Raw genomic sequence first — 11697 nt, 5'->3', positions numbered from 1 at the left:
CGTACAAGGAGCAGACAACAACGTAATTAGGTCTAGGGCCAAAGGAGTATTCCTCCCCAACCACACTCCCCTCCCCCCAAAGATTTAATACGTGTTCAAATCATACGTATAAAATTTGAAAGACTAGAAATTTTACCTATAAACTAACTTCTATTAAAAGAGACAAAGGTAAAATATAAAATTAATTATGTTTTCTTCTACAATTTTACCCTTATTAAAAGTTTTCTAACTTTCAAAAGTTACATTTTCTCAACCCCAAAACCTAGAAATTATTTTCTAGACATTTTCTGGCCACTATCTCCAACAACTGACAACAACACTTCAATCCATTATCTCATCGACCATCAGATCTTCACTTTCCGATGCAAGAAGAGGCGATGAAGACTTGTCTTTGTCGATTATAGACAAATCGACAAAGACGTATCAATTCATTTGAATCGATGAAATTTTTATCAATTTCATATGAATTGACGAAAAAGAGCAACTTCATTTATTCATCTAGAATAAATCATCTGGAAGCTTCAGAGAAATGAAAGATGACCAATAAGATAGTGGGTTAAAACGCTTTCTCCAATAGTCAGAAAGCCTCTAAAAAATAAATTTTAGATTTTGAGAGAAAAAATATTATTTTTGAAAATTAAAAAACTTTAAACATAAGTGAATTTGTTAATTTTTGAAATTGTGGAAAAAACAAAATAAATTTCATATTTTTTTAATATTATTAATGAAATGATTAGTTTACTTTTATCTCTTTTAACAGAAATTAGTTTATGGGTAAGATTTATGATTTTTCAAACACTATGGGAAGAATGGTCCTTCGGCCTTAGTTTCAGACTAACTATTCAAATTTAGTTGTACACGACAAGAAGTGAGGCATTTTATTTAGTTTCACATTGACATGTATCACATCTAAATGCACTACTAAATTTTAGTTTTTAACCTATTGAGAGAGAAAAATATGATAAATTTTAATTTTTTAAATATTTTTAGTTAAATAATATTTTATAAATCTTAAAGCAATGTTATGCGCACCCAGGGGGACCAATAGCATGTCCTTCAAAATTTATTGTCCTTGAGCCCAACTCCCCCTTATGGGCCAACCTGAGTTTTGCTCAGCTCAAATTCACCCCTACTTACAATTAAACATATGCAACGTCTAACTTACAGAAAAGAGTCTACATCTTTACATAAGAAATAAAAACCTTGGAGACATTAGAATTTCTGAAGAGTAATTCATAATTTCAAGCCCTTAGAAAATGCAGCTAAAGAATTTACTCTCTCTTGATAGCATCTGGGAGATGAAAACGACTTAGAATAACAATGAAAGTTACTAAATTTACTATCGTCTAAACAATTTGCACCGATATAAAGATGAGCGAAATAAGCAACTCAGAATCAATAAAATGTTAGCTACCATCACTAGCGGTGAGAGATACTGACATACTGTATTTGTGTTTGAGGTATGCTTTGATGAAGGAATCCAATTCACCATCCATTACAGAAGATATATCCGATGTCTCAAAACCGGTCCGTACATCTTTGACAAGTTTGTATGGATGAAACACATAGTTCCTTATTTGCTGCCCCCATTCAGCCTTCAAATCTCCCCTTATTTGCTTGATTTCAGATGCTCGTTGCTCCTCAGCTATGATCAACAGCTTCGCCTTCAACCTACTGAGAGCCTTTATCTTGTTTGCTAACTGGGATCTCTCCTCTGCAATGATATTAAGAATATAAATACAAAAAATGAATATCTCACATTGTTCATATAAACTTAAAAATTTAGTTGGTGCCCAGGAAATTTAAGAAGGAAAAATCCAAGCATGAAAAGTTTCTAAAATATGGCATAAAAAAGAGGGGATCATAGCAAAGAATACCTGTGCAGCGAACAGTAACCCTGGTGGGAATGTGTGTAATCCGAACAGCAGTTTCAACCTTGTTCACATTCTGACCCCCTTTCCCACCAGCCCTTGAAAAACTAATTTCCAGGTCCTCAGGAATTTCAACATCAAGCGACTCTTCCGGAATAAGAGGCATTACTTCAACACCAGAGAAGCTTGTCTGCGTGTAAGTTCAGGTTGAAACATAAGATGAAACATTGATCTCTTGAATGATAATCTTTTTACAGACTGTTGAACTATTATCATGTTTCAAAGGAATTTCAGATTTCCGTTTATTCTTAATATATACACCTCCATATGCAGAAATATGACTATTTTCTGGGATACTCCACAGTAAAAACAATTCAAGGTTTCAACAAGACCATAAAAAGTATGCATACATAGACATGGTTTCAGAGCTATAACTAAGAGTTACCATTGGAGAAGAGAAGGCAAAACTGGAAGGAGTATGGTTTAGTCCAGTACGAGGAAGCATGTGATTAATGTTACTCAGCCAAGTTCCTTCTGAATGAAAATTGAGATAGAAGCCAAAAACAGCCCATTTTAAATCCGCTGTGAGGTACTAATAATACATGCCAACTCCCAACCAATGGCAGACAGTTTCTAATGGAAGTTCAATTTCAAACACTAGCGAATCCTAAAAAGCCTGTATCATTTCAAGCTTCCATTATTTTGTTGGGTAGATAAAACCAGAAGAAACATTACATGATTAAACTACCTGACGAAGACCTTTCGCGTTGAAAGGAGACTGCCGGACAATCCAATGCGTTCCTTTCTCCCCAGACAGATAACCATAAGCATAGCGGCCTTCCACTTCAACTGTAGCTGACTTAATCCCAGCTTCTTCTCCAGGAGATTCCTCAACTACCCTTGTCTTATATCGTTGCTTCTCACCCCATCTCACGTACATCCTGAGAAGCATATCAGCCCAATCCTGTGCTGAAAATAATCAAAGATTTTTACACAAGAAAAAACCAAAACCCTCAACAATTCAGATTTCTTGAAAATTAAAATAACCAATTCAATAAGTAGGTGGTAACAAAAAAGGGAGAAGTTAAAATCATATTTTTAGCCTTTCAAGTTTCTAAAATTCTGACATGGGACCCCAATTGACTAATGACAAACTGAGAGAAATTAGGGGCAATGCTCCAGCTGCCATGTGCTGCATTGCAAATAGATTCATACTGCCATCTGACATTAAAAAAAATGACAAAATAGATTTGGTAATTACCTCAAACATCAAAAACTATTTAACTGTGCATCAGTTCCCCCCAGCACCAGCAGTGATAGAGATAACAGCACCTTCTTTGTCGTATGGGCCAGAAAGAAGTTGGGTCAACTCAAATCGGTCCAGAGCCTTGCTCAATTCTTTAATGATGACAGCTGCTTCTTCAAGAAGTCCTGCATCTATTGAGTCCATCTCCTCCGTTAGATTAACAATAGTTACAGCATCTTCAACCTGAATTTATTGTATAATATCTAAATGTCATATCCAAAATGGGCATGAAGGGAAGAGAATTCAGTGATTTGATATGGAAGATTCATTTTCACACAATCATAGAAATTCATCTGCAACTAGAACCAAACTGCATGCAAAATCATAATTAAATATCAGTCATGCAACAAGATCTAATCTGTTAGCATTCTCATTACCCCAGTTGATCAATTTACCAGCAGGGACTTGAGAATACCAAAACAAAGACTCTTCAATATGGTCAATTTGCTACCAACTTAAAATTAAATACCAGGCAAAACTAAATTATCTCTTTTTAGAAAAGAATCTAGTTCCCCTGTCACAACTCTTATTTCAATTATCAGCCTTTCCTTGTAGTGCAAAATAAATGAAATCATACTGAATCTCAACAAGTCTAAAAGCAATAAAAGTGATGGAGTTAGAAAAAGGATGGAAGAATAACCCAAAGCACAAAAAAAAAAAAAAAAAAACTCATGGACCTTGGTTTTGAACTCAGTTAGCAAGTTTATCCTGTCTTTGACATCAGTCAAGGCCTGAAGGATTTCTTGAGCTTTAGCACGATCATCCCAAAATGAACTATCAGCTGTCTTCAACTCCAAATCTGCAAGTTCTCGTTCTAACTGCTGCAAACCAGCAGAAGCTCTAATCTCTTCAACACGTGCTGAGACAGCCTCTACATCCCTTCTTAAGGTATAAAAATCTGTCAGCAATACCAGAAGATGAGAAAATTATAACCAGATAAGATAGTCAAAGACTGCTCTACACAAGTCTCATTAGATTAAAAACCCATATTTTATTGCTTAACATGATTTTTTAAGAAGGAAAAAGCCAAAAACACCATGTAACAGCCTCATTTTTTTTTTTTTAATTCCACGGAATCCTATTCTACACAGCATTGGAGCAATGAATCACCTCAAAGTTACTGCATTTGGACTGTCCTCAAAAAATAAGGCAGACAAAAACTAAACTTGAAGCCTCAGTAAGCATTCATTTCAGTCCCAAAATCTTTAAATGGATCTCGGAATTGACATGATAACAAGTTCACTCCTACCAAAAGGCATCCCTATGCAGTATGCACAATAATAACTCCCCTTTCCATCAAGTTTAAAACCTAACACAATCTAATTACTTTTAAAATGTTTAGCTGCAAGAACATAACTTCCAACTTTCATAACATACCTTGCATTACCCATTCTCTTGTATCAGAACTCAATTGGCTCTCTGGCGTTGCATGTCTAACTAGTTCAACACCAAAACAAAACACAAAGAACCCATTAGTAATTATCTCAATCAAACAAAACCCAAGATTTCATACACAAAAAAATTATATATATAAAATCAAAAAATAAAAACAACCCACTAAAGCTAAAGGTAAATTGCAAAGAACCCACAAAGCTTAAGCCAAAACTCGAAGGAAAACTAAAACAGAACACAGTAATAATTTGCACAAACTAACAAAAACCCAAACTCGAATCCACCAAAAAAAAAAAAAGCAAAAGTATAAACAATTAAGCACGTTAAAGATGAATTAGAAAGAACAAGCAGAGCTTAAGCCAAAACATAAAGGTTTGAGTTTGAAGTTGACGTACCAGGAGAAAGGAAACGAGAAGAAGCGGAGAAAGTGAAGGAGGGGAGAGCTGAGAATTGAGGAAGGAGAAAAATTGATCTGTTGTTGAAATGGGTATGAGAAGTTTTGGAAGCAGTTACTATGGAGGTTAAATTGAAGAAAGGTCGTGCAAGAACCTCCATGGCCCTTGCTTTTTAGCCCACAAAAAACAACACCCAAATGGATAGAAAAGAAAGAAAAGCCGTGGGATTGAGCATTGAGGTGAAACAAAGATTTACCCGCCGATTGTAACTGGATGAGTTTGTAAAGTTAACCCAAAGGTTGTCTTTGTTCAGATAGTATTTTATTACGAAAAATTATCATAAAATTATATAGGAGATTATAGTTAATAAATTATTATTATATTTTATAGAAAAATATGGTTAATAAATTATTATTATAATTAAAAAAATTTATAAATATAAATAATTACTTTGTTGAATTAGATTTAATAAAAAAATATTAATATATAATTTTACTTAAGAGTATTATTATATACATAAATTATAACATCTCATCGTGGGATTGAATAATTTTAAATTACAGATCAAACAATATTTAATTATATAATGATATAATATTATTTATACACATAATTTTATTATTTATTTAAATAGATTATCAAATTAATTTTTATATATTCTAACTAAACATTTGTAAGTTTGTTAAGGCAAGTTACATGGTAATGTACTATGTACCTAACATACATTGTACTTAAAAGCGAAGTTAATTAGAATGTTGAATTTAGCAATGGTTTTTGAACCAAACTGAATGTCAGTCAAGTGGAAAAAGTGGTTTGATCCAATCCACAGTTAAACTAAGTGATCGATAGTTGAATTAATTAATTGTTTAAAAGTAATATTTAAAATAATTTTTTATAATTTATTATTCAATTGATCAAACTAATTGATTGATAGTCAAATCAGTTGACCAGTAAAAAATAATATACAAATCAATTTTCTATAATATATTATTAAATATATAATTTAAATTATTATAACATAAATGTACACATACTTTAATGGTATATATGCCCAAAATTGATAAATAAGATCTTCTTAAGTCCCAATAATTAATTTTTTTAAATTGATTTTTTTATGTTGATTTGATTAAAATCGGGTTTCTCCTAATCCAATTGTTCAAACTGTCTAGCTCAATGTGATCTAACTAAAAAAATTATTTTCAAACAAACTGAAACCATTCTTATTAATAGGTAACAATTCAATAGGTTAAATTGACCAATTCGATTTTATTTTTAAACCCATAGAATATAATATAATAAATATAAAAAAATTAATATATCATTATACGATTTAATAGTTTAAATATCTAACTCAAAATCACTTAAACTCTCTTCTTATATTACCGAACTATTTATGCAAGTACTATTATTTAACAAAATAATGTTACACGATTTAACATTAGGAATCTTATATTTTTTTATTGAACATGATTCGTTAAATCGGTTTGGACTATTTTTGATGAGTTGTATTTGCTCGAGAGTTATCAGCAAAGATGGATCTACTCATAGTTTAACTAGAATTCACTACTCAAATCAAAAGAGACAATCTCAAATTAGAGCTTCAAATTGATAATTAGATATAAAATCGATTTATTTAGTTATCCAATATCATTATTTATTATATTTTGGTTAGTCAATGCAAAAGTGTTCAACAACCCTTCACCCTTGACATCACCACCCTTGATATCACCACGAAACCAACACCCTCGAATGTTTTTGGCAAATTGGTGCCCATGCGAAAAACGTTAGAGGGTGTTGGGTTCATTAAAGCAAAAGAAAACAAGTAACTCTCATTTGGCAATTTAACCTGTTCTTGTGCTATACATCAATATTTTGTTCTTCCATTCTAGTAACAATCACCCAAAACCATTTCCATGACTTTACTTTACGGAAATGCTTTCCTTTAGAGACTTTAAAACTTCTTTGCAAGCTAATTTCTTAGCTGTTTTCTTGTCATCAGCCGTAGAAGTATGTTTAAATAGTCTCCCATTGGCTGTAACCTCTACAGTGACAATAGCAACACCGTTAATCCGGGCAGCGACTGGTTTTTTCATGTCAAAATGTTGTTTTTGACAGATTTCATGCAACTCCGCAGCAGGGTGAAACCTCACTGTCTCAGGAGTAACCAAAGGCTCCAAAAGTGGCCTTATACTCTTGAAGACCTTTTCCTTGTCGTACCCCGAATCAATATATATCGCCCCCGCCAGAGATTCAATGATATCTCCAAGTACCTATTAACAATTATGAAAATTGTTCGATGAACGTCAAAAGTACGGTAGAAAATACAGAGAAATACACAGCTAACTAGATGTGCAATTTGGCAGTCGATGTTACAAGTAATTTTGTTAAAGACTCCACAGTTCAATGGTACAGCTCAATGGTTCAAACATGCATGATAACACAAACAAAGATGGACAAAATTGCAGAATAAAAACAAGCAAGAATGACATATCAGTGTGAATGACTAACCTTGGGAAAAGACGATTCAGATTCCCAGCCGAATGTAGACCCTAAAGGTGATTTCTCAAATCTCTCTACTGTTGCAAAAATTTGCTTACTCAGTTCATTTGAACAATGGAGAATATGCTTATGTAATCCATGCTTCACGGATGATTGTGCATAACAATCATTATTTACAGAAGCAGATCTCAAATCAGTAATTAATCCAGGAGACATTCCTGGATATTTGTTGTATAAATGATCCGTAATAAGATAATCCAAAACTGCATCTCCAAGAAACTCCAGCCGCTGCAGAGCAGAAAGTACAAGTAGTTAAGCCCAAGGTTATCTAAGAAAACAAAACATTCATCGGAAAATGAAATATTGTTCACAAAAGCTGTTGCACTGTTATGTATGAGAGACAGAAAAGCTACTGTGTCATAGAAGTACCTCATAACAACTTGGAATCTCGGGAAGCATGTAAGAACCATGGGTTAGGGCTTCCACTAAAAGAGACGAATCATGGAATTCATAATTCAGCAGAGACTCTAAATGAGCGCGATTAATAAGCTTCTCTGCCTGAATTTGGAAATGTCTCTGATATGGTATATTCACAAAATCTACATCTATGCCTATCCTATTAAGAAATAGTATCCCTGCGCTTTCACCAGCCGTGCTGATGAATGCACCAATTAGTGCCTCAACTGCATCAGCTATAGTCTTACCTTTTACATTCTTTTTACCGCTTACATAAATTTTTCTTGTATCAGAAAGTAACTCCTCCTGTAATGGATAACTTCCAGAATTATCACCAGGAATTATCCAACTCTTCGGATCAAAGGGCTCAGTACGAATAAATCCCTGCATTCCATGAAGAATCCATGTGTATGGAGGAAACGCAAATCAAATCAACTATAAACGAAAAAATACAATAATTATCAAACTTCTCAAGCTCAAGGCCATCCAAACCCTTAACACTCAATATAAAATTGGCGGTCTATGTTTAAATAAACCCTACAAAGCTTTTGGGCTAGCTCAGGAAGCCACAGCTTATTATAATTGGGGAATACACAGCTCACATGGAAAAAAGCAAAAAGAAAATAACTAACATCGATGCAGATGAAAACATTGGACAAATCTGTGGAAAACATTACCGGAATTTTGTGGTCACATCCTAGCTTGCACAATGATGCATTCGAAATTATCCTCTCCTTTTTAACACTCAGAAGACCTTCATGATTATTTTGATGCTGTATGAATAAATAATGACTAGCCGCATATTTCAAAAAGGAGTCTCCAAGAGTTTCAAGTGATTCTAGATGAAAACTCTCTACGCAATTTTTGGTTGTGATTGCTTCCAAAACCTACCATGCAGAGTTGGGTTAGCACAAATTCAAACAAAAATTTGAAACAACACCAGAGTTAGCCCAGCTGAAACAAGAGTCTATAAATAAAATATTTCATATAGAGATTCAATAAACAACATAAATTTATTCAATCCGCACACACTTGATTATTGAATAGACAGTCTTCCGTTTAATGTTAATGGATAGTGGTTTAGTTTTGCAGTGTTTATAACAACCAAAAATCATAAAACATCCAGGCTAAAACCCCTGCTGAAATATGATTCATATTATGGTAAGTTCTAAAATGGAGTACTCAACTCGTACAGATAGTCAACAAAGGACTTGTCAATATCAATATGAATTCGTCATCAATGATTTTAAGATTAACTTTGTTGAATTGCATTTTTTCTTAGAAGAAGCCACATAATTGAGTTAATTCTACCCAAGATTTTGTATATGCCACATATTGTGTACACATAAGTAGAGCAAAGTACCTTCATAGTTGGAATAGTAACATTTTGCACACAATCATCCAAAAGCATCTTCTTCAAGTTGATAGCGAGAAGCAAAGACTGAAAACGATGCATAATAGACGGAACAAAACTGAAAGAATAAAATGTACTCCAGGATATAGGAGACATGATTACTTCACATAGTTCAGGAGGCAATTCAACAGTTAAATGACTTGGATCTGCAAAGACAACAAACACAGGATCAATTTATGTCAATAAATATGATTATTCCAAAATTTTGATAGCTTTATTAGTTCTGCTAAGACATCATACACAAGAATTAATTACATAAAATGAATTGATATTTTGAAAAGTAATAGATAAAATAGTAGGTTGGTCAATAAGATTTAACTTGACTCCACAAGTGATATTATCATTCTGAACATGCCAAAAATATCTAGAATCAACTGTGTTATCTGGTGCGCTGACTGTTCAAGTAAACTCATCAAGCACATTTCTCTGCAGTAGTTTTTAGTGTATCAAAATCACACAAACCAAAGATTTCCAATCCCAATTATGCGATTCAAATTTTAATTTATTCCAGACAGATTTGAAGTGCAATCCAGGCAATTCATGTTTTTTGGAATCACTAAAAACTCCTGAAGATCATAATTTTGGTTTAGTATCAGACAAACATCTGGTAGATAATACTTAGAGTGAGCAATGTAGAACAAAATTTACCCTAGTCAAATCCTGAAAAAAACTTGGGGGTCCACCTTGCCTATCCAGAAAAACAAACTTATGCTTTGCAAGAAAAAAATGAACAAAGAGGGTTTATTTTTCTAAGACATTTGGACAGCAAACTCACGAAACCAAAAAGACTGACACTCATCAATCTAATGTCGATCAAACAAGGAAAACCATACTCTCTGACAAAAAAAGATTTGACTACAAGTAATGTAACTCAGAGATTGAGTATGTCAGAAAATGCAGATCATTTCATGCACACTTTACCTCTATAAAACCCAAAAGTGAAAAAATTATACCTCTCTCTTTGTGGTGTCTGTTGTTATTAAGGTAGTTCTTCACAGTAAAAAGGTGTCTCCCATTCAGCAATATTGCCTCATCAGAACATAAATGGACACCATGCCTGCAATGTATTGTGTAAGATTCAGGTTGCATATCTACATTAAAATGCGGAATGAAAAAGAAAAAATAGACTATTGCATATTCCCACATTTAATAACTACATACTTTTGTTTATAGTACTCCTTGTACGTGATAACAGCTCCATCTTTCATTGTTAGAAGTGAATTTGCATTCAAATGATCTAAAATACCCGTGATACAATAGATGTAACCATTGTGCGGGGTGTAGACCAAAGAATTTCGAATCATACAAGTGCAAAATCGGCCACTTTTGGTCTCCACAAAATGGGCATTTCCCTCCGATGGACAGTTTGTGTGATCCTTTGGACGATAGTTACAAGGAAATAAAACAGAAGCAACAGAGGTTGAATCAATCAACGGCTGATGTGAGTTAGTGGATGGAAGCAGAAGATAATCTGCCTCAGGACCCTTCCCTAGTTGAAATCCATCCAAAATTTCTGCCAATTTTTTTACATTATGATCCAGAAGAACTCTGAAAATAGTAATCTGAAACCTCCTACAATAAAGGACCTGCAAACAAAAAAAGGGAAGATTAAATTTACAAAACAAAAGACAAAAGAAAAAGGACACATTTAACTGTTGACATGTTTAATTGAATAAAACCAGATACCGCACCTGCTCTCTGGTAAGCTCAATAAATCCAACATACTTCAAGCTGACTGTCAATGTACCCCTATCAACTTCCATATCAAAATTCACATTCAAAATATCATCCTCAAGCTCAGTCCTCATGGCAAGGATAATATCATGAAGTGGAACATCATAATTGAAGTTCTGTTTCAACTCAATTAAGTAGCACTGATACATTGTCTTGGCTATGTGAGCATGCTCATTTACAAGTTCAGGTGGGAAGTAAATGGGTTGCTCGTCATTATATGGATCGTTCTCTGTAGATTAAAAAGTTAAATAAAGTAAATAATGAAGTTTAAAGTTACTCATATTATAGGTTGCAACAAAAATTACCAGATTTTTGTGCCTCGGCTTCTTCCACAACAATTTCAGGAACAAGATTACCTGTTAACGCACCAATTTGATGGAGTTGCTTGCATGCTTCGAGACATGCAATTTGCTTTAGAGCTTTAACATTTCCCTGAACTTGAACAATCTGTATAGGGCAGCTCTTGGGAAGATACAGTGTGCAAATCTCCACTCCTTGTCTATAACACACCTTGGAGAAGGTTTAAAATATCTACAGAGAAATAAAGCCAACAAAGAGATACAAATTACTGCATTAAGTGATAATACCAAGAGAAAAACAGAGTTTTTTTTAACAATAAGCACATAAATG

General features: G+C 33.6%; 2 pseudogenes; both read right to left on the bottom strand.

The window, feature by feature from the left end:
* Positions 1–1146: 1146 nt before the first annotated feature.
* LOC123207109 lies at positions 1147–5170 on the bottom strand (annotated as a pseudogene).
* A 1386-nt stretch (positions 5171–6556) lies between these two features.
* On the bottom strand, positions 6557–11598 carry LOC123207096 (annotated as a pseudogene).
* Between the last annotated feature and the right edge of the window lie 99 nt (positions 11599–11697).

This window comes from Mangifera indica, unplaced genomic scaffold, assembly GCF_011075055.1.
Source record: "Mangifera indica cultivar Alphonso unplaced genomic scaffold, CATAS_Mindica_2.1 Un_0059, whole genome shotgun sequence".
Lineage (NCBI taxonomy): Eukaryota > Viridiplantae > Streptophyta > Magnoliopsida > Sapindales > Anacardiaceae > Mangifera > Mangifera indica.
This window is presented reverse-complemented; position numbering and strand designations above follow the sequence as displayed.